Source organism: Ursus americanus, chromosome 4 (genome assembly GCF_024610735.1).
Source record: "Ursus americanus isolate L20-20 chromosome 4, mUrsAme1.1.p, whole genome shotgun sequence".
Taxonomy (NCBI): Eukaryota; Metazoa; Chordata; class Mammalia; order Carnivora; family Ursidae; genus Ursus; species Ursus americanus.
In genome coordinates, this window is record NC_142130.1 from 51984342 (window position 1) to 52005510 (window position 21169).

Here is a 21169-nt window from a genome sequence, read left to right on the forward strand (position 1 = left end):
TGAGTATTTTGGTGGTAAGAAAGGATAGGTCAGAGAAATGTCTTTTGACAGCTAGAAATTTAATAATAATCCATCATCTCTTTTTTTTTCCTATTTATTACCACAATTCATGTCTTAAGAATGTTGAACACTCACTGTCTGTATTTACATACAAAATCAAATAGATAATACTTTGGCCAATCAACAGCCAAAAGGAGAGACAGTTTCACATTCAATCTAATAGAGCTATCTTGCTGTTTTAAAATAAATAATTCAAATGCCTACTTGACAATCTAGCCCTTTTTAAAACTCAGAAAAGAAAAATAGAATTTCTGTTCTACAATGTGAATGTAGAATATTTTAAAGTCAATATTTTAAAGTCACCCTGTCTAGTGTGCCATTATTTTGATACTTAAAATAATGCTGGTATTCAGGCCCTGAATAGTATAGGGACTATGGCAAACAGTGTTAAATCTGCATTTGTTGAACCACATAAGGTTCATGTTAAGCTGTATAAAGTTTATCAGTTTATCAGTTTCTAATTACATTTTATTAAAATATCACTCTGGGACTTCTCTTATAATCAGATGAAAACACTTGATACTCAAAACAAAAAACCTCTCATCTCAAACTCCACTGTTTATGGGGAAAAAAGCAAACTTTATTTTTTCTTCAAGTTTTTGAAGATAATACCAATAAATTGGTACCAATACCAATAAATGGAGGTCTAAATTTTATTATCTCACCCTGCATTATAGAAGGAAAACTGAACACTGTGTCTACATTTAGAATTACTTCTTTGAGTTAATTCTATGTCCATTATTCTTTTTCTTCTAATTGAGTTGCCTTAACTTCAGTAAATTGCTCTGGTGACCAGATTTCATTAGCATGTGTATAAATTCTCAGCTGCATGTCTTGGCAATTTATCTATATTAGCAATTTCTAATAGCCCAAGAGAATACAACATGGTTGTTTTCTCCTTTTTGTTCTGGTGAACGTAGAATAAGCTTCATTCCTCAGTCAATGAATTTGAGGTTCAAACTAAGATAAATTGCTTCCAATCTTAATTTCCTTTAGGACAGAGACTCAGACACATGTATTTTTCCAGTGTCTAACATAGTGCATTATACTTAGGCAAAGAAGACACTTTGAATGCTTGAATGAAATATAATTTTTGGAAAGACAGAGCATTACTTAGTATACCATATATCTAAAAAAGATTGTATACCCAAATTTTATGTACCAAGGTAGATATGGGAGCCAAAGTAGAGTAAGATACACCTGAAGGGGACTAATATGTTTGAGCCTCAGTATTTCATTTTTTACGTCTACAAAATGGGAATAATAAAAATAGTAAAAACTACTTCATAGAAGCATTGTGAGGATTAAAACAATATAAAGGAAATAGTACTGTCTGGCACATAATATGAACTCAATAAGGGTGAGTGTAGTTCTCAGACTTCTTGAGGAAAGAGGAAAATGGAGAAACATTTTTTGAATCCCTACCACATGCATCAAGTATGGTGGTTATAAGTGCTTTTCTTAGGTTGCTCATGTTTTCATTATTAAATAATCAAATCTCTATATTATAAATAGAAATTAAAACTCAAGGGAGTTATAGTTATTTACTGACATGTAGCGAATAAGAGGTCAAGCCCAGAACTTCTCAGACCAGAGACGTTGCTCTTTCCTTGACACCGTGAACTGGAATGCTAGGACATTTGAAGGCATGAAAGCATAGAGAAAAAAACATCTATGGCAATGTGGGTCATTAGCTTCTGTTTATGATTTCTTGGTGAATTTTCTAGGTTATTATTATTAAACAATGTTCATTTGGAAGTGAAAAGAAAGCTTATGTTTTCAAGTACTAGTTTAAATATTTAGCAACACACACTTATACACACTATTGTGAACACTCAATGCATATGAACCATTACTACTAGTATCTGATAAAGGTGGGATTGAATATAATTATTTATTCTGTAATTCTGAATCCAAAGGGAAAATGGTTACAGACTGGTGAGGTCAGGTGTTCTAGTATAGCTCCTTTGTACCTCCTTCCTTTCCCCCTGTTTTTCATGATAATGATCAACCCTGCTGACTTAAGTCACAGGTGATAGAAGGGAACTGCCAACAAATAATAGTAAGAACTCAGAAAATTCTACATTTTATGGAAATGCTAAATCAAAGAGTCAAACCTTTCTGGTTGAGGACAATAGACAGGATATTCTCAGCACCTAATGCAGTCTCTAATCTAGTATAAACCAAACATTTCAGCTATTTATGAAAATTACTTGCAGCAATTTTAATTTTAAGGCTTTTAAAATGCAGAGACCCCCTAATGAGAATTCTTTTCTACTTCAGAGTTTTCAATGTTGTCATTTCATTTAATGCGGCTCCTAGGTTTTTATATTTCTTTTTTCAAGTTCCTAACATGTTAGAGGTTTATTGTGGATTAACAAAGAAATACATGACAAAAATACATTTTGATAACATTCTCTCACTTTAGCTACCATTTTTCTTGTATGAGTTTACAGTAACACAAAAATACAACAGCAAAAGGAAAGCTTACGATGATATTAAGCTTAATTCTCTTTGCTAGTTATTCTTCAAAAAGATTATATATATATATTACATATATATTATACATATATATTATCATGATATATATACATCAATCAATATATATATAATCATGTCTGTTTATAGAGTGAAATTCCTTTATTGAATAACCAAAAAACACAAAGTATTAAGTGAATATTTAGGAAGTTCTAGATCATAAACTATCATCCCAGAGACTTAACATATCCCAGACTCCTGATTTTCATAATGTTTTCTAGCTTTCATAAATGCCAGGCTTTTGGTCATTTTTCCACCTGCGTACCACATCACCCCAGCCAGAATTAGGTTTCCACCATGCTGTTGATTATCTGAGAAAATGACGGTTCAAAAAGTCCATTCAGATCAAAACAACTTTATGGCCTAATCAAGATTCATACCTGGATTCAGAAAGGCTTGTATTGAACATTGGTGGCATTGTACAGAATGACTAAGGCTTCAAGCAGGATTTCAGTGAAATAAAAGTTATCTCTTGTAAAACAGATTATAATTTAAGTACAAAGTCACATTTTTCTGTTATTTTTAGTGGTCCCATGTCTGATATGTGTGTGTGTGTGTGTGTGTGTGTGTGTGTGTGTGTGTGTGTGTGTGTGTGTTTTGGGGGGCAGGGGGAGGGGATATATGCATTTTTGCACTGTGAAAAGGAGATCAAGACATTATTTTTATCCATTTTAGCTGGGAATGCATATAGGATAACATCACCAGGTAACATACAGGATGCCCATGTGAACTTGAATTTCAGATAAATAATGAGTAATTTTTTAATATAAGTATATCCCAAATATGGCATGGTGTATAGTTATACTAAATTATTATTTAATGTTAACCTAAAATTCAAATTTAACTGAGTGTTTGATATTTCTCGTTACATCTGGCAACCCTAATATAGATACAAATATATATGGGTACAAAGGTATATATAGGTACAAAGTTCCTAGAAAACGGTCGGCTAGAACACAATAATTCCATTTAGAGGCATAATTCAAAGGAAATAAAACCAGAAATGCAGACAGATGTACCTGTACAAAGATATTCCATTTCATACACTGAATTTCACACATTTTCTAGGCACTGGGGATAAAGCAGAGAAGAATACCATAAGATTCTTGCTTTCATAGAGCTGGCATTCTCACAGAAGACCAAAAATGCTAAAATAAAGTATCAGTTCCATGATAAGAATGAAACTAGATAATATGAAAGAGAGACAAAGGAGCTGCTTTTCACCGGGTGTTACAGGAAAACCTTAGTGTAAAAGTGACATTTAGGCTGAGACATAAATAAAAAGTAGGAGCCAGCAGTAGATATGCTGAATGTGGGAAACAAACAGAAAGGCTGTAAAACTTCGCTTATTAAAACAACAGCAAGAAAAGTCACAGTGTGGCTGGAGACAGTAAATGCAGGGAGGTTCTATGAGACAAAACAAAGTAAGGGTTTACAGGATCTGATTAATTTGAGATCAAAAAGATCAGAGTACTGAGTTCGGATTTTATAGTAAATGCAGTGAGAAACAAATATAGGGGGTTAGGCAGATAAGTGGAGTAAAAGGTAATTTTTGTTTTGTAAGGATACTTCTAGTAAGTGGATGGTAAGCAGTCACATGTGCAAATTAAGCAACCATTGAGGAGGGTCTTGTGGGAGAGACTAAGGTGATAGTAGGGAGATGAGAACTGCATGTATAAGGAACATAATGAGTTCAAGGTGGCAGGATTTCCTGGCACTTTGGCTGTGGGGGTTAAGATAAGAGAAGAGTCAACAGTACCTGGTACTCTTTTTCAGCTTAAGCAAATGGTAGATGGTGGCAACATTAGTGAGGTATGCATAATCAAGGGAGTTTGTGGACTGGGAGTTTAACTTGGGATATGTTAACTTTGAGAAACTTATAAAATATTCATGTAGAGATGTAAAGAAGTGGGTGATTATGAGTTTAGAGTTCAGGAGAGAGATCAGGCTGAAGATGTAACTTGGCATTTAGGTATTTAAATGCATAGCAGTGGATGAGAGATTTTCTAGAAGGGGCAATAAAGAGAGAAGGAAATGGCAACAAATCTGAGTCCTGAAAAAGAGATCTAGAAGAACAGCCAGCCAAAGAGACTGAAGAGGAGCAGACAGTAAGTAAAAAGAAAATCCAACAGAGTACAATACACAAAAAAAACTACGATAATGTTTTTTTTTTTTTCCAAAAAATAAGATTGGTCAACCTAGATAGAATGAACCTAGTGATAGGATAATTTGAGAAATGGGGAGAGCTCATGTAGTATTTGGTAATACAACGGTCACTGGTGATGGGGTATGAGCAGATTCAGTGTAGTGGTCAGGAGAAGTCTGGCTGAACTTAATGAACCGAAAAATGCAGATGAGAAAGTGAGTATAAAGCTACTGACAACATATTCAAGGAGCTGTGCTATAAAAGGAAGGAAAGAAATGTGGTTATATTTTAAAGGAAGCCTTTTTTTTTTAAATAGATGAAAGAACCTAAGGAATATTTTATGTTGATGAAGATAATTCAATAGAGAAGGAGGAATTGATGGTGTGGAAGAGAGAGAAATTTCAGGATTAATAACCTTGAAAGATGAGATAGGATGGGATCTGGAACTCAAGTGGAAGGACTGACCTTTGATAAGATTAGGGTGCTTCCTGAATTGTAGCAATGATCAGATGACAGTAAAGGGGGAGGAGAGTATATGGAAAGTTCGAAACAATGAAAGAAAATATTTAATACTTTGAAATATGGATTCAACTTTAAAAATCCAAGAACTGAGAAATGAACCATATCACATAATGTAATGCAGCCATTAATATGAATATTTTAATGAGAAAGGGAAAAAACCCTCAATGTTAATTTAAAAAGGATTAACACCATTTATATATAGTATGATATCATGTAAAAAATACGTAAGAATAGCAGCACCTATGCTAAAATAGTAATAGTGGTTAAATATGGGCTTTGTTATTATGGCTATGGATTATTTCATACTTTACATATTTATATAACAGGGAAATACTTTTAAGAGATATTTCACAGTAATGGAATAACACCACATGAGAAGGGATTCTCCATCCCTCTTCACCAATCTCCACATTTGAATCAAGTAATTCTAATACTAATTCTAGTTTATTTTTAGAAATTTCAAATGGAGAGCCAAGTAGTGAATAAATTATGCATAATCAAGGACTGCTTTTAGATATATTTGAAAGTCTCCTGAAGAAAGACTCCATAGAAGAGAAACAAATTGTATATAGCATTTTAGAATGATCTATTCAATACATTCATCATGCTATGGTCTTTACCACAAGAAGAGGAAGAGGTAGAAGAATTGACAAAAAGTATACAAACAAGGGTGGAAGACAACACTACAAAACTCAATGTATATCCAAGAACCACTTTAATCTCCACAAAGGAAACTCTAGAGGAGATACTGAGGAGGAAATCGATTTGCTTCAGATTCATTATTCTGCAATGTCAATTATTTTTAAATCCTGCAACCTAGCTTCATTCCTACAGCTTTTAATTCAAATAAGAGATCTTCAGGGTTCAGTGATTTTTTTTTAAATTATAGGTCTCCTCATTGAACACATTATTAAATATATGTTATTAAAATAAAGTGACCACTTTCTTTTCAGGATATAAGTATACTAGAACCTTTAAAATTTGTAATGTATGATGCAGCTTTGATAGAGCCTTTCAATTAAGTGATTTGTCATCATATTTAATAATAGGTAAAAAATGTAGCAGCAACCATGTGATACTCTGCTGGGGATTTTCTTCTTAGCTGTTTTTCATCTCATTAAATAGACTGTAACACCCTGAAGAAAAGGAGCTGCATCTTATTTATGCTTACATTCCCAGGATGCAGCATGGTTCCTAGAATCTGCTAAGTGGACAATATATTTGTTGAAAAAAATAAATAAATGAAGGAAGGAAGGAAGGAGGGAAGAAGAGTGTATGTCCTCCAAGAAAACTCATAGTCTCAAAGGGTGCTAACTATTTTTTACAACATAGTTTCTTTTCATGGCTTCTGAAGAAATCATTCTCCAAAACAGTTGGAATTTCATGGAGCAATCATTCTCACTGGCTGTATTTGAGGGGTTTGAGAGGCCATCAGTCTTTAAGGCTGTTTGTTGATCTGGAACATTTCATCAAAAACATGTTGTTTTGAAAATTAGAAATGAAAAAAAAAATCCTCTGTGCTGTCCTAAGGGAGACTTATTTCTAATCGATTGAACATGCCTGAATGCATTCTTTAGTCTTGGTAGAAGTATTAAAACAATGACTCATCTTGTAGTAACGTAATAATAGACAGCATCAGTTGTGAATATAGAACAGCCACTTGTAAACATCATGAATATATCCAAAGCAGCAACTGGGCCATATTTTAAAGTGACTAATCTACAGCATTCATGTTGTAGAATTATTCAGATTAAAACTGAAAAAAATGGCTTAATTCAGAATTCAAGCACTTACCCAATATTTTTTTTTCCTCTCTCTCATACACAGTCCTATAAGAGAGAGCCACACAGAATGAAAACTAGGGAAACTGGAGAATGGTAATTGAGAGGGGAATGCTTTTTCTGACCATCAGGATGTATTTATCTTTATTCGAGGAATCAATACATTGCTTGCATATTTTAAGAGCTGTTTTTCAAACCATGATGAGAATCTTACCATACATGAAAATTTTTGTATTCTGAATCATTTTTTTCCCTTTGCTAAGGTATATAAAAAATATGTAATCATCTTTATCTTATTTTCCCCTAGGTCTAGTTCCCTTAGGAAAGTCTATTCTAAACAAAAGAGAGCCTGTAAAAAAGAAAACAAAAAGATCTATAAATTATATATACTAAAAAAAATAGTATTTATGAGTTACAATTAGTTGTCATCCAATAAATGCAAAATAATTGTAATATCTGTTAGTCAATTCTTCCTAAATCTCCATATATTTTTACACAAGATATAATTTCTAAAAAGAATTTAATTTTTTTCATGAGGTATGTTATATAAATCATACCTACATGCACATTTGATTCCTTTTGCAAATTTTTTTAATAGCTTAACTCACACCAGAACCTGTGCAAGGCTCTAGGGTGCACAGCCATTTGCCCAGGGAGATTCTAGTTTAGTGTTAGGAGACATCACTGTTAATCATGTTATTGGAAATGAATGTAAAGTTGTAGCTATGGCAAGTACAGTGACAGACAGGTGGTTGGACTCCATGCTCCTGAAACAGGAAGTTTCACCTGTATCTGTCTTCTTGAAAACATATATATACACAACCCAAAAGGTTGGTCTTTTTGCTTGAAAAACTAAAAGTTACTTTCTTATTATTGGTCTCATTAAATTAAAAAATTACATTTCTTTCACATTATACTGAGAATAAAATTGCTTACAATTATTTCCGGTTTTGAAATTTTAGTCAACTGAAAATAGTAAGAGTAAATGCGTGTGAGTGTTTAATATAAGATTGGTATGATGAAAGAAACAATGATCATTGTATCTAGGGGGCTTCACTTCAATTAAATAAATTTAAATATATAAAGCAAATAGATATATGACATTACTAGTTTGACTACTTTTCCCAAGAAATTTATCTAGATATAAATGACTTTATTTCCTTAAACATCAGCTTGAAAAAGGAAGTATGCACCTGTCCCCTCTTAATCAGATATTTGCATTGTAAAACACCCATGTTATTAGAGTAGTGTTCTGAAGAATGTGCTTTCATAGAGGTTGGTGGTGTTCTTTCTAAGTACTTGGAAGAGACATAAGTAACTGAGCTGGTATACACTGGCAGTTCTAAGTCTGCTCACTGGCCTGCAAAGGTAGAATGAGGGCTCTGGAATCAGATTGCCTGGGTTCAAATCTCAGCTCTCCCATTTACCAACAACTCTGTAAACTTGGGCAAGTCACTCTCTCTGAACCACTCTTTCCTCATCTACAACTTGTTTTGAGACTACATAAGGTAATGCTTATAATGGTTCCACACACTTCTTACCACATAGCAAAAACATTCAGTACAGGTTGTATATTTTATTAGTGAACACAGTTAGTTAGAAGAATAGTCATTGGGCAATGATCAAGACATGGACCTTAAATCTTGTTCCCTTGAGCTTTTTTTAAATCATGTCATCTATTATTGAGCCCATAAGATACAGAGTTCTATAATCCCTAATTTTACAATGACAAAGTATGCTTTACCCCACAGGGATATGGCAAGCATTTTAATACGCTAAAAGTGTAACTTTTCTGTGTAGATGGGCAATAAAATTACAGGAAAAATCACAATTTCTAAGCATTCTCTTTTCTTTGTCAACAAAATTAATTCCTCAAAAGTATCTGAATTGGACAGTCCTTTAAAAATGCCATTAGCACTCCACTTTTGACATAGGAAAATAATTCTTTTCTATTGTCATCTTTCCCTTCTCCATGTTCTTCATTTCAACTATCTCTTCCATGCTTGGTATTAATGTGAGGAATCTTATAAGTTATTAAGGATTCTTGGTTTTTTTTTCTAACAGCAAATAAAGCATAATTCTTCCAAAGGGTCATCAGATCATAAGGCATGACTAAAAAATAGCTTCTTTAGAACTATGAATTTTAAAAGTAATTTTAATTGTTATGCAATTATTTAGGTTACTGTTTTTGCCAATGGGTGTTGGAAAATGAGTTCCCTTAAAATAAGTGTAGGAATGAGCCATGTTTATTCTCTAACAGTGGGGAGTTTTCCAAAGGATATTAAGCAACTTCTCCTTTTTATTGTTTCCAAAATGCAGATACTAAATATCAATATAATCTACCTAAGTCATTACACTTTTCTGGAGATTATTTGAACCCCACTGAAAAAATTAGCACTTACAAATCAGGTAAGACTCTGGCAAGAATTGAGTGTAGCTAATTAATATGTTGTTCCAAAGTCAACCAAAAAACTAATCCTTTAAAAATAAGGGACTGAAAAAATGGAGAGAGCCAGAATTTGTCCTGGGAGAACAAACAAGGGAGGAATTGAACTGACCGAATACCAATTACTATACTTATTTTGAAAGACAGATTTAAAAAAAAAAAAAGATTAAATTTTTATTTATTTGAAAGAGAGACAGATAGCATGAACACAAGTAGGGGGAGAGGGAGAGAATTTTCAAGCAGACTCACCACTGAGCAGGAGGCCCACTCCAGTCTCCATCTCATGACCCACGGGATCATGATCTGAGCTGAATCAAGAGCCAGATGCTCAACTGACTAAACCACGCAGCTATCTCTTCGAGAACAGATTTTGTAAATCATTGCTTCCACACCTTCATATACTACTCAAAGACATGGAAAATGATACAGTAAATCTCTGGAGGTGTTTTTAGTTCTATTTCCTGCTATTTTTTTCCAAGTATATTTATAGGATTGTAAATCTGTAAGAAGAGAAGTTTTTACGTTATTTGGACATTCAAATAATAAAATAGTGAAGTCTAAGCATTGTTTTTGCCTTTTTAAATATGTGATTTTTAAAAGGGAAAATAAATACATTTTTTAGAATTTTAAATAATTTTAAAAGTTCATTTTAGTGACATAGAAAACAAAAAGAAAGGAGAATTATTCTTTATTCTTCAATGGGAAAGTACTAATGATGCTAATATCACAGAAGAAAAAAACAAATTAAAGGAAAACAAACCAATGAAAGGTTTAAAAAAGTGTTGCCTTTCAGGAATTCTAAACAATGTCAAAATACTGATCTTCTTTCAATGGAAGTCAGAGTTCCAAAATCTGTTAAAATGCTGAGACTAAAAAATGCAAATATAGGAAGTTCCCATCACCTAGTAGCTAGATAATCCTCTCAAAAGAAGAAATTACAAAGTAATGAGAAATGATTATAATGAGAAGAAGGTAAAATGAAAGGAGAAAACTTAAATGTTCAATTATCTAGCTTTTCTCTAAGAAATGGCTATTAAGGGGCTCCTGGGTGGCTCAGTTGGTTAAGCATTAGACTCTTGATTTCAAGCTTTGCGCAGTGGCAGTATCGTAGCCAATGAGGTTTATCCGAGGCGCGATTATTGCTAATAGACTCTTGATTTCAGGTCAGGTCATGATCTCCGGGTTGTGAGACTGAACCCCACATCAGGCTCCATGCCATGGAGCCTGCTTAAGGTTCTTTCTCTCCCTCTCCTTCTGCCCCTCCTCAACCCCCCCAAAATTAATTTTAAAAATATTAAATTAATTTTTTAATTAAAAATGACTTATGTGCACTCTATGTGTTTAAAAATAGAAAAACAGGAGCACTTGGCTGGCTCAGTTGGTAGAACATGTCACTCTTGATATCAGGGTTGTGAGTTTAAGCCGCATGTTGGGCATGGAAGCTACTTAAAAAATAATAAAATTAAAAAAAACAGCATCTTAAAAATAATAGAAGAATACATCCTTGGAACCAAGGAGCTTTCCAAAGCATGACTGGATCACGAAATTCTGTTTCTTCTGTCAGAGTAAACAATCCATGTCTTCCATTCCTTTTCTTTATGTTTTTCACAGGTGTTGAAGAGACAGTTTGAAACAGAATAATTTGGTAAATGGTCTATTGTGTTTACACAGAAAGGTACAAACACAAGATTTCTATCCAATTTGGTAATCTTATTCCTTGGCAGTATTTAAATATGCACAACAGCTGCAACTAGTCTCAGTTCTGACTAACAATTTATCCACTGAGAGCAACTTTCATCAAGAAGAAGCATGGAGAAAATAATGGAACATCATTTGAGCATCACACCATGTCTTTAATCAAGCAATAACAGAAATAGACATTCCAAATCATTAGCAGTGTTCCTTTAACATGATCATGTATGCATCATGTCCCAATCTCAAATGCCATATGAAAATCTTCTCATTTCTCAAGATGGACTATGGAAAAAGCCATTTGTGTAGCACCATAATTTGCTTTTTTTTTTCTAAAAAGCACGGACAGTTTGTGGTATCTCTGTAACCACTAACATTAATTCACCTCATAAATCTTGTTCACCACCATTTTTGCTTACTAGAAGCAAATAAAATGTCTGGACCTGGCTTCAAGATTAGTATGGAATCAAACCACCATTAAAATCCAGTCAACAGTTAAAGAATCAGATAAAGGTCAATAAAATGGGAAAATACCCTTGTTATTAAATTAAACATGAGAACTGAATAGATAGACTTTGGGAACACAGTTCAAACTGTCTTTGACTTTAGAACTGCTAACTGCATTTCTGTTCTGTTTGTCATACCTGAAGAATATTAGTATTTTTGAACATACATTTGGCTTTCTATTTTTCTGTGAATATTATACATTTTATCATTCTAGGTATGAAGCCCAAACAAGTAATTTTTTTCTTATCAGAAATCTGCAATCAACTACCAAAATAAGCCCAAGAGAAAAGAGTCCCATACAATCTTGTCCTACAATCACTAAAGGTATTGAGTGAGTTTAAAGACACTTAAGCAAAAAGTTGCCATGTCAAAATGATTTAGGCAACAATAATCATAGACCACTATACACCTATGAGAATGGCCCAAACTTGGAAGTAACTAAGATGTCCTTCAGTCAGTGAACAGATATTAAGTAAACCATGATAAGTACAGACAATGACATATTATTGTATAGCCCTAAAAACCAATGAATTATCAAACCATGAAAATATATAGGGGAATCTTAAATGCCTATCACAAAGTGAAAGAAGCCAATCTGAAAAGGCTAAATACTGTATGATTCTAACTATAAGACATTATGAAAAAGACAAAACTATGGAGAAAGAAAAAAAAAAAAAAAAAACCAATGGTTACCAAGGTGGGGATAGGGACAAATACATAGGCAGAACAGAGAGGAATTTTAGGGCAGTAAAAATACTCTGTATGATACTATAATGATGGATCCATTTTCTTATATAAGTATCCAAACCTAGATAGAATGTGCAATAACAAGATCGAGTCCCAAGGTAAACTCTGGACTTGGGTGATTATGATGTGTCAATGTAAGTTTATCCTTGGTAAAAATTTTACCATTCTGGTGCTTGATGTGTATAATGGAAGAGACTATGCATGTGCAGGGACAGAGAGTATACAGAAAACCTCTGTATCTTTCTCTCGATTTTGTTGTAAACCTACAACTGTTCTTAAAAACAAAAAAGTCTTTAAATGTGTAGCAGGATTTAAGAAAAATAGTCTTTAACAGAACCAATACATACTATAGTAGCTAAGAATAAGTTAATCATTATATGATCAAGAAATTCATAAATAAAAGTACAAAGAATTCTTGACAACCTTAAAGAAAACCTGTAATATGGAGAGAATAAAATATGAATGTTGTTTACAACTACATTACAAAGCCAAAGTAATCAAAACAGTATGGTTTTGACATAAAAACAGACACATAGATCAGTGGAACAGAATAGAGAGCCCAGAAATAAACCCACACATATATGATCAATTAATATATGATAAGAAGCCAGGAATATACAATGGAAAAAGGACATTCCCTTCAATAAATGGTGGGAAAACTGGATAGCTACATGCAAAAGAAAGAAACTGGACAACCATCTTACACCATACACAAAAACTAATTTAAAACAGTTCAAAGACTTGAATGCAAGATCTAAATCCATAAAACTCCTAGACGGAAATATAGGAGGGTAAGCTCCTTAACACTGGTATTGCCAATGATTTTTTTTTCTGGATTTGATACCAAAAGCAAAATTAATAAATAGGACTACAGCAAACTAAAAAGTTTCTGCCAAGCAAAGGAAATCATCAACAAAATAACAAGTCAACCTACTGAGTGGGAGAAAATATTTGCAAATCATGTATTTGATAAGGGGTTAATATCCAAAATAAGTAAAAAAAAAAAATACATACAAATCAATAGAAAAGAAAGAAAGAAAGAAAGAAAGAAAGAAAGAAAGAAAGAAAGAAAGGAAAGAAGGAAGGCAGGAAGGCAGGAAGAAAGAAAGAAAGAAAGAAAGAAAGAAAGAAAGAAAGAAAGAAAGAAAGAAAGAAAGAAAAAGAAAAAAAGAAAGAAAGAAAGAAAGAAAGAAAGAAAGAAAGAAAGAAAGAAAACAAGCCAAATTAAAATGGGCAGAGGATTTGAATGGACATTTTTCCAAAAAAGAAGTGCAGTTGCCCAAGAAGTACACAAAAAGTGCTCAACACCACTAATCATTGGGGAATATAAATCAAAATCACTATTAGACATTACTTCACACCTATTAGAATGACTACTATAAAAAAGACAGAAATATCAAGTGTTAGTGAGGTTGTGGAGATAAGGAAACACTTGTGCACTGTTGGTGAGATTGTGAGTAGATGTAACCACTAAGGAAAACAATATGGAATTTCTTCAAAAAATTAAAAATCATAATACCATATGACCCAGCAATACTACTACTGCATATTTATCTGACAAAAATGAAAATGCTAAATCAAAAAGATATCTGTACTTCCATGTCCATTACAGCACTATTTACAATAACCAAGACATGGAAACAACCTCAGTATCCACAGACAGATGAATGGATAAAGAAAATGTGATATATATGTATACTCATACATACATACCTATACATACATTCATACACACACAAACATATATACGAGTATCACAGAGCCATAAAATGAAGAAAGTCTTGCCATTTGCCTTAAGGGTATTATGCTAAGTGAAACAAGTCAGAGAAAGACCAATACAACATGAACTCAGTTAATATGTGGAATCTAAAAACAAAAACACATAGATACAGAGAACAGACTGGCAGATGCCAAAAGTAGGGGGTGGGTATGGGCAAAATGGGTGAAAGGGGTCAAAAGGCATAAACACCCAGTTATAAAATAAATAAGTCATGACATGTAACGAACAATATAGAGGCTATAGTTAATAACACTATATTGTATACTTGAAAGTTACTAGAAAAGTAGATCTTAAAAGTTCTCATCACAAGAAAAATTTATAACTATGTACAGTGATGGATGTTCACTAGACTTATTGTGATGATCATTTTACAATATAAAATATATGATTAATATTGTACATCTGAAACCAATAAGCTAAATGTCTATTGCATTGCAATAAAAAAAATTAAAAGGAAGGTGCAAAGATTCAATATTGTGAAGATTTTTTTCTCTCCAAGTAAGCTATAAATTAGTGTTATCCCAATGAAAATTCCAAGAGCTTTTCATAGACTATGACAAGATAATTCTCAAATTCATATCAAAGAGGAAAGATCCAAAAATAATCAATATAACTTTGGAAAATGAAAAGAGGAAGATGCAACCTTAACAATTAAGACAATGTGGCATTAACCAAAAAATAGGCGAATAGTGAAAATAACAAAATAAACTAACACTTATCTAGAAATATGGTACAAGATTTTGTACAACAAAAATCAATATGAAGGGATTTAATCAGGATACTGAGACAATTGACTATATGGAAAAAAATTTTAATTTTAAATTACCATGTAAGTTTAATAACAAATAAAAATAAAAATTTTAGGGGCACCTGGATGGCTTAGTTGGTTAGGCATCTGCCTTCAGCTCAGGTCATGATCCCAGGATCCTGGAGTCAAGCCCAGCACTGGGCTTCTTGCTCAGCAGGGAGCCTGCTTGTCCCTCTCCCTCTGCCTGCTGCTCCCTCTGCTTGTGTGTGTGTGTGTGTATCTCTCTCAAATAAATAAAATCTTTAAAAAAATTAAATAATTTTAGAAAAGAAAATTTAACATTGATTATGAAAAGATGTTATGACAGCAAAAGCCAAATAAAATTTAACAACTTTGAAAATAAATATTTAAAAATTTCAATATAAAAACTATAACAAAAACAAATTTTAGAGGCAAGCTACATAATGGTAGAAGATGACTGCATTACATATTTATTCAATGTACAACAAATGTCTAACAGGTGTCTACAAAATGGCATCTCTACTACTTGTAGAGATACTTGGAATACACAAGATAAAAAGTAAAGATCCCTGAACTGATAGAACTCACACACTGGTAGGAGAGGTATGTAGAAAATGAACAATAAACATAATAAGTTAATAAATTCAACCTAGAAAATGAATTAAAACATAATATATCTTATTTAATACCTATCCTTCTGTAATTATTTCAAAAAAATTTAAGAGGAGAGAATATTTCCAAAATTATTTTATGAGGTCAACATCACCAATACCAAAACCAAACCAAAAAAAAAAAAAAAAACCCACAAAAAAAGAAATTATAGATCAATATTCCTGATGAACACAGATGCAGATTGTCAACAAAATATGGCAAACTTAATTCAAAAATATATTGAAAGGATCATACACCATAATCAACTGGGACCAATTTTAGGGATGCAATGATGTTTCAACATTTGCAAAATCAGTATGATACACATTAACAAAATGAAATATAAAAATTATATGATCTTTTCAACAGATGCAATAAAAGCATTTGAGGAATTCAATTCCATTTATTATTAAAACTTTCAAAAAAGTGAGTATAGAGGGAACATATGTCAACATAATGAAGGCCAGATATAACAAACCCATAGCTAATGTCAATCAGCAGTGAAAAGCTGAAAGCTCTTCCTCTAAAATCAGGAACAAGTCAAAGACTTACACTCTTGCCACATATATTCAATATAGTACTGGTAATCCAAATGACAGCAATAAAAAGAAATTAAATTCATCCAAATAAGAAAGGAACAAGTAAAACTGACACTATTTGCAGATGACATGATATTATATATAGAAAACCCTAAGGTGTCCACCAAAGAACTGCTAAAATTAATAAATTCATTCAGAAAAGCTGCAGGATATGAAATCAACACAGAGAAATCTGTGGTGCTTCTATACACTAATAATGAACTATCAGAAAAAGAAATGAAGAAAACACTTCCATTTACAATTTCTTCCAAAGCAATAAAATACCAAAGAATAAATTTAACCAAGGAGGTAAATGACCTACTCTGTGAAAACTATAGGACACTGATGGAAAGAAATTGAAGGGATACAAATAAATGGAAAACTATATTACACCCACAGATTAGAATAATATCATTAAGATGTCCATACTCCCCAAAGCAGTTTACAGATTTGATGCCACAGCGCTGGGTGTTATATGTAAGTAATGAATCACTAAGTTCTACTCCTGAAACTAATATTACAATACATTGTTAACTAACTAGAATTTCAATAAAAACTTAAAACATTTTTTAAAAAAACTTGAAACATAAAAAATGAACTGCATTGCAGGGGGTCTGGTGCTCCCAGGTAAGAAATTAAAAGTGTTACTCTGTAGAAAACAGTAAGCCAATAAAAGTTTTTAAACTGAAAAAAAAAAAATCAACAACAACAACAAAACAATGGCATTTTTTCCACAGACTAGAAGTAATAATTCTAAAATTTGTATGGAACCACAAAACATCCTGAATAGTCAAAGCCCTCTTGAGAAAGAACAAAGGTACAGTTATGCTCCCTGATTTCAAACTATATCAGAAAGCTATAATAATCAAAACAGTATGGTGCTGGCATAAAAACAAACACAGAGATCAATGGAACAGAATTAAGAGCCAAGAAATAAACCCAAACATATACGGAAATTAATTTACAACAAAGGAGCCAAGAACACACAATGGAGAAAGGATAGTCTTTTCAATAACTGGAGCTGGGAAAGCTGGGCAACCATAAGCAAAAGAATGAAACTATATCACTAACACCATACACATAAATTAACTCAACATGAGTGGAAGACTTGAATATAAGACCTGAAACCATAAAACTCCTAAAACAAATTATAGGCAGCAATTCTTCAGCATTGATCTTAGCAATGTGTTTGTTGATCTGATGCCAAAGGCATGTGAAACACAAGCAAAAATAAACAAATGAGACTACATCAAACTATAAAGCTATTGCACAATGAAGTAAACCATCAACAAAATATACCAATGAATGGGAAAAGATATTTGAAAATCATCTAATAAGGTGTTAATATTGAAAATATATAAAGAATGCACACAACTCATCAATTAAAAAATTAGCAGAAGATCTGAATAGACATTTTTCCAAAGAAGCCATACAGATGACCAACAGGCACATGAGAAGATGTTCAACAGCACTAATTATTAGGGAACTACAAATCAAAACCATGAGATATCACCTCACATCTGTAGAAAACCTATTATCAAAAAGACAAAAAATAACAAATGTGGCTGAGGATGTAGAGAAACAGGAACATTTGGGCACTCTTGATGGGAATTTAACTTGGTACATCTACTGTGAAAAATAGTACAAACGTTCCTCAAAAACTGAAAAAGAAAATTACATATGATCAAGTAATTCCACTGCTGGGTGTTTATTCAAAGAAAACAAAAACACTAACTTGAAAAGATACACACTCCATGTTCATTGCAGCATTATTTACATTAGCCAAGATATCCAATCTTAGTGTCCATTGATGAATAGAGAAAATATGCTGTACATATATATTCCATGTAATATCATCCAGCCATAAAACATAAAGAAATCTTGCTATTTGTGACAACATGCATGGAAGTTGATAGCATTATGCCAAGTAAAATAAGTTAGACAAAGAAGGACAAATACTGTATGATCTCACTTACATGGAATCTAAAGCAAGCAAACAAAAAACCAAGCTTGTACATACAGAGAACAAATTTGTATTTGCCAGAGATGGGTATAGGAGACATGGATGAAATGGATGAAGGAACAAAAAAGTATAAATTCCACTTCCCATATAAGTCAGTCATAGGGATGAAATGTATGGCATGGCAACGATAGTTAATAATACTCCATAGCATATTTGAAAGTTACTAAGTTTGAGACCTTAAAATTTCTTATAGGAAGAAAAAAAATTCTGTAACTCTGTATGGGGACAGATGTTAACTAGATTTACTATGGTGATTATTTCACAATATATACAAACATCAAATTATTATCTATATACCTGATATTAATATAATGATGTATTAATATAATATGGTATATATACCATTAGTATACTTTTTAGTATTGATGCAGACTGATCACTTGGCAGAGGTAAAGAAATTGTGAAGAATTAGTGTCATTTAAAAATATTTGCTAATATTCACTACTATAACCATCTGATTGTGTTGCTTTCTCTTTTAAAAGGCTAATTATTGATTTAATATTTTTAATAGATAAAGGTCTTATCCATTTTATTAGATTTATTTATCAGATTATTTATCTATCAGATTATTTATCCTAGGGTTATTTTTGTCTTTCAAAGAATTGATACATTTCATCTACATTATCAAATTTATGGGCACAGAGTTTACAGTATCCCTTTCTTACACTTATAATATCATTTTGACAAGTTATTATTACATCTCTTTAATTCCTGATGTTGGTATTTTGTGTCTTTCCCCTTTTGTTCCTGGTTAGCCTGGGTAGAGCTTTATCAAATTGTAGTCCTCTTTTCACTGGACCAGCTTTGTGTTTCATGAATTTTTTTTTTTTTTCAGATACGAGTTATACTCGAGTTTTACTTATTATATTTGCTTTAGGCTTCAGTTGCTCTTCTTTCTTTAGTCTATGGAAGCTTAAATTATTGATTTTAGATTTTTTCTAATATATTCATTTTAATGCTATACATTTCTAACCACTGCTTTTGCTGCAACCTACAAATTTTAAACTTTATTTTCATTTACCTCAAGATAATTTTAAATTTCTCAAGACTTTGACCCCGTGTTATATTTTAAAAAGTGGTAATCTCCAAATATTTGAGGATTTCCCAGGTATTTTTCTGTTACTGATTTCCAGTTTAATTCCATTTTTGTTTGAGAATGTACATTGTACGATTTTTATTATTTTAAATTTGTTAATGTGCTCTATGTCTCAGAATGCGGTCTATTTTGGTGAATGTTCCATGCAAAATTGAGAAGAATGTGTATTCTGCTATTATTGAATGCACTCTTCTATAAATGTCAATTAGATCCAGTTGATTTATGATGCTGTTCAATTCAATTATATCCTTACTGATTTTCTGCCTTCTGAATCTATCAATCAGTGACACAGGGGTATTGGTCTCCAACTATAACAGCATATCTCCTTGCAGTTCTACCAATTTTTAGCTTAAAAAAAAAAGTAAAAGCCAAAATATTTAAGATTTATTTATTTATTTATTTATTTATTTATTTTAGTGGGGGGGTGCGCAGAAGGAGATGGAGAGAGAAAATCTCAAGCAGATGCCGCATGGAGCCCAATGTGGGTCTTGGTCTCATGATCCTGAGATCACAACCGGAGCTGAAATCAAGATTTGACTCTCAACTGACTGAGCCATCCAGGTGCCCCTTGATGGTCTTTTATTAAGTGCATATGTATTAAGGATTGTACTGTTTTCTTGGATAATATTCCAGCTTTCATTGGTGTTAGCATTGCAGATCTTTATTCCTCTTTCCTTCTGGCCTGAGTCTTTATTTAAAGTGGATTTCTCATAGACAACCTAGAGTTGGGTCTTCTGTGTTTTTAGTCCATACTGACAATAGTGTATTTAGGAAATTCACAGTTAAAGTAATTGATAGAGTTGTACTAATATCTACCAATTGGTAACTGTTTCCTATTTATTGCACTTGTTTGTTCTTTCCCTTCTGTTTTTAGTTTTAATAGATCATTTTATATGATTAAATTTTATTTTTTAGTAATTATGTTTTTCAGAAAAGTTGTTTATTGTTTCTCTAAGGTTTGTAATATATATTTTTAACTAATCTAAGACCATTTTTGAGTAGCACTATACCACTTCGTGGGGAGTACTGCTACCTTATAAATATTTTCAATTTCTCCCTCTCATCAGTTATAACATTGCTATTATTCACCTCATTTATCCATATAAAAATCATCATCCAATACACTGATATTATTTTAAAGTTATATTTGGATCAATTATAAAAGATTTTAATTGCATTCATTCTCAGAGTTCTTTCTTTATATATTCCTGAGTTTCTCTATATCATTTTTCCTCTCCTGAAAGAGCTTTAATATTTCTTGAAGGGCAGTTCCTTTAGTGATGAATTTTTTTTTCTGAGAAAGTCCTTATTTCTCAACTTTCAAAAGAGAACTTTGCTGAATATGTAATTCTGAATTTGCACTTTTTTTTTTCTTTCAACACTTTATTTCACTCTGCTCTCGTCTTGCTTACATGGTTTCTGATAAGAAGTTGGCTGTAATTCTTACACTTGTTCCCCTATGTTTGTTGTTTGTCAAGATTTGTCTTTAGTTTTTATGCCCTTTGAATATGATAATGCCTAGGTGTAGACTTTTTGGTTTATATTCTTTGGTTTTGTGCACTGCTCTTAGATCTGTGGTTGATATCATGTTAATTTTAAAAAGTTTTAAACCACCCTACTTCCAAATACTTTATTTTACTCTGTTCTCCTTCTGGTACTTGACTTACACAGTTTTTTGTTTTTTGTTTTTTTCTAATTTTCAAATTGCCCCATAGTTCTTAGATGCTCTGTTCTGCTTGTCTCTCTCGCCCTTTCTTTTTCATATTAGTTTGGAAAGTTTCTATTGACCTAACTTTAAGCTAACTATTTCCTTGATCATGTCAGTCTGCTGAT

At 32.3% G+C, this 21169-nt stretch overlaps 1 long non-coding RNA gene and 1 pseudogene across 1 annotated transcript in view; one reads left to right on the top strand and one right to left on the bottom strand.

Annotated features, from left to right (window-relative positions):
* LOC148110248 (uncharacterized) overlaps positions 1-21169 on the bottom strand; it is a 262411-nt gene that overhangs the window by 123348 nt on the left and 117894 nt on the right. The gene's annotated exons all lie outside the window — the stretch shown is intronic.
* LOC123784445 (U4 spliceosomal RNA) lies at positions 10579-10643 on the top strand (annotated as a pseudogene).